The sequence below is a fragment of the Schistocerca americana genome, chromosome 1 (genome assembly GCF_021461395.2).
Source record: "Schistocerca americana isolate TAMUIC-IGC-003095 chromosome 1, iqSchAmer2.1, whole genome shotgun sequence".
NCBI classification, from domain to species: Eukaryota; Metazoa; Arthropoda; class Insecta; order Orthoptera; family Acrididae; genus Schistocerca; species Schistocerca americana.
The window spans coordinates 447231969-447235969 of NC_060119.1; the positions used below are offsets into that span (position 1 = coordinate 447231969).

Here is a 4001-nt window from a genome sequence, read left to right on the forward strand (position 1 = left end):
GTGTTGGTCTGCTGTCAATTCTGATTAGAACAACCCGGTCACTGAACTGTTCACAGTAACTCACCCTCTGCCCTACCTTCCTATTCATAACGTATCCTACACCTGTTATACCATTTTCTGCTGCTGTTGATATTACCCGATACTCATCTGACCAGAAATGCTTGTCTTTCTTCCACTTCACTTCACTGACCCCTACTATATCTAGATTGAGCCTTTGCATTTCCCTTTTCAGATTTTCTAGTTTCCCTACCACCTTCAAGCTTCTGACATTCCATGCCCCGACTCGTAGAACGTTATCCTTTCGTTGATTATTCAATCTTTTTCTCATGGTAACCTCCCCCTTGGCAGTCGCCTCCCGGAGATCCGAATGGGGGACTATTCCGGAATCTTTTGCCAATGGAGAGATCATCATGACACTTCTTCAATTACAGGCCACATGTCCTGTGGATACACGTTAGGTGTCTTTAATGCAGTGGTTTCCATTGCCTTCTGCATCCTCGTGTCGTTAATCATTGCTGATTCTTCCGCCTTTAGGGGCAATTTCGCACCCCTAGGACAAGAGAGTGCCCTGAACCTCTATCCGCTCCTCCGCCCTCTTTGACAAGGCCGTTGGCAGAATGAGGGTGACTTCTTATGCCGGAAGTCTTCGGCCGCAAATGCTGATTATTCATCAAAATTTAGGCAGTGGCGGGGATCGAACCCGGGATCGAAGACGTTTTAATTATGAATTAAAGACGCTACCCCTAGATCACTGGTACGTTATACCAGTAAAATCCCGAACTGGTTTGGGGGCCCTGCTCATAATGTCCCAAAAGTTTTTGGTTGAGGAGAGCTCCAGCGACCTTACTGGCCAAGGTAGGGTTTGATAAGCAGGAAAACAAGCAATAGAAGTTCTCGCCATGTGCCGGCGCGCATTATCTTACTGAAATGCAAGTCCAGCATGGTTCTCCCTGAAGGGCAACCAATGGGGTCGTGCTATGAATAGAAGTGGCACGCCAGACCATCACCCATGGCTGTCGTGTCCTGTGGCGGACGACAGTCAGGTTGGTATACCTGCGCTGCCTGGGGCGTCCTCAAACAGTAATTTATAAGCGATCTAGACGGTTTTCATCACTGAAATATCCATAACAATCTCAGACTTTTCACGAAACTTACTTGATGGCCTGGAATCTCACTGAATGGAGTAGAATTGTCTTCATCTATGAACCCATTTCGAAATGAGCCAAAATGACCAGAAAAGACATATCTGGAGACGCCCCACACAGCACTAGGATACTAACCTGTCACCAGCCATATGGCCCAATAACCAGGTGGGGCGTCATTTCTTTTCGTAGCAGGATCGCTTTGCTTTTTTTTGTTCCGCGTCACCCTTATAACCCTTCATGGCAAGCCATCATGAACTTGCATTTCAGCAAGACAGTGCCCACTCACTCACAGCGAGAGCTTGTACTGCTTGTCTTCGTTCTTGCCAAACGATACAACTATGAATGAGAAGCCGAATAACTGCTCGCGTAAGGACCAGATGTGGACCAACGCATTACTGACTTGCTCAATTTGCGAAGCTTTTTCTCATGAATAAATTATCCAATAATTCGGAAATTGTAATCACTTGTTTTGTACATGTACGTCAAATCTACCAATTTCCATCCCATTCAGAAAACTCCTCCCAGGGGCGTCACTTTTTTTTCCGTTGGAGTGTAATCAAGTTTTTTCACTTATCGTTCCAGTATGATGATACGGCTGAAGAAGAAAAGCAATATAACACGAAAAGATGGACATCTAATTGCCTAGCGGTACTTCAGAGAGCAAGGAGAGGTAGATGACAGTAGCAACGCAAGCAGTGAAGGAACTTGCTGTGGACCTCTCCCTCTTCCTCCAGCCACAAGCACCCACACGTGCCAAAGCACATCCGACGCCTGCGTGGCAGCAGCAGCCGAGTCGGCGCTGGGCTCACGTGCGACCCAGTTTCCGCAATCGCCACGGACCCTCGGAAACTCGATCTCACGCGTGGGGCTCAGGGCGCAGCGGCGAAACGCGGCAGCGACGTGACAGCCGCCCCGGCCGGGGGTTTCGGCCGTGGGCGGCGCTCGCAGCCGCTCTGCCGGCCTCGCCGCGCTGCTGCTACTGCTTCTGCGCCCGCTCCCGTCTTTGCATCTGCATAAAGCACTGTACTCGTTTAATATGACATTTATCTTGCCTAGGTTCCGTCTAACGTCGTATTAGACACCTCAAAAAGTTTGATGTACACATAGTAAAATTACAGTACGGAGACTGTGACGCACCGGTTGTACAAATGTGCGACATTTAATTTAAAAAGACATCTCTTACGAAGATAAGTTCCTGTTGTACGAGCTCTTGACAATATTATGTCCTTGGAAATAGTCGAAAATAGACAAGCACTATCGCCGGACGAAGTGGCCTAGCAGTTCTAGGCGCTACAGTCAGGAACCGCGCGACGGCTACGGTCGCCGGTTCGAATCCTGCATCGGGCAGGGATATGTGTGATGTCCTTAGGTTAGTTAGGTTAAAGTAGTTGTAAGTTCTAGGGGACTGATGACCTCAGAAGTTAAGTTCCACAGTGCTCAGAGCCATTAGAACCATTTTTTTTTCTTCTTTTTTTTTGACAAGCATTATGCTCTTAACAACAGGATGATGGAATTATGTCTTACAGAAATAATTTGTTTCAAATTAGATAAATCATATATTCGGACAAGTGGTGCGTCATAATCTCCGTACTTGACATCGTGCCTCATTTTGTACTGTTTTCGCCTTACTGGGCATTCTTCCTTCGCGTTTATTACGTCTGAATATTTGTGACGCCGTCGGACTCACTTCACATACGGGGTGTTCCGAAACTATTAGTTCAAATTAATACAGGAGGTAGAGAACATTAAAACAAATACATTACAATGTGGCACCTGACGCAATTTATAATTCCGGGGACGATTTACACAGAAAGGAAAGCGTGCTAATTAGAGCAGTAGCATTCTCATGTAGATTGAGAGTCAATCGAAGAAAGGCGAAAGCAATGGGAAGTAGCAAAAATGAGAACAGCGAGAAACTTAAAATCAGGATTGATGGTCACGAAGTAGATAAATTTAAGGCAGGAAAGTAAGCCAACGGCCTTACGTCAGTGGCAACACCGGTTCCCGTTAGATCACCGAAGTTAAGCGCTGTCCGGCTGGGCTAGCACTTGAATGGGTAACCATCCCGTCCACCCAGCACTGTTGGCTAGTGGTGGGTGCACTCAGCCCTTGTGAGGCAAACTGAGGAGCAACTTGACCGGGAAGCGGCGGCTCCGGTCTCCTAAACTGACATACAGCCGGGAGACATGTGTGCTGGCCACATGCCCCTCCATATCCGCATTCCACGACGGCTTTGGGCTCAGCATGACAAGGCGGCCGGTCGGTACTGTTGGGCCTTCATGGCTTGTTAGGGCGGAGTTTAGTTTTAGGGAGCAAAATAACCATGGACTGATGACGCAAGGAAGACGTCAAAAGCTGACTAGCACTGGCAAAAGGACATTCCTGGTCAAGAGAAGTCCTTAATTTGAGGAAGATATTTCTGAGAAGGTACATTTGGAGCACAGCATTGCATGGTAGTGAAACACGGACTGTGAGAAAACTGGAAGAGAAGAGATTCGAAGCATTTGAGCTATGGTGCTACAGACGAATGTTGATGAACTGATAAGAAAATGAATGAGGAGGTTTTGCGCAAAATCTTAGGGGAAAGAAATATCTGGAAAACACTGACAAGGAGAAGCTACAAGCTGATAGGACACCTGCTAAGACATCAGGGAATGACTTCCATGTACTAGAGGAGGAGCAGATTAGTGTTTAACGTCTTGTCGACAACGAGGTCACTAGAGACAGAGCACAAACTCGGCTTAGGGAAGAATGGGGAGAGAGAGCGGCCGTGCCCTTTCGAAGATACCTCCCCGGCATTTTCCTTAACCGGTTTAGGTAAATTGCCGAAATCCGAAATCTAGATGGTCGGTCGCG

At 47.3% G+C, this 4001-nt stretch overlaps 1 pseudogene; it reads left to right on the forward strand.

The window, feature by feature from the left end:
* Positions 1-3115: 3115 nt before the first annotated feature.
* LOC124561778 lies at positions 3116-3233 on the forward strand (annotated as a pseudogene).
* Positions 3234-4001: the final 768 nt, after the last annotated feature.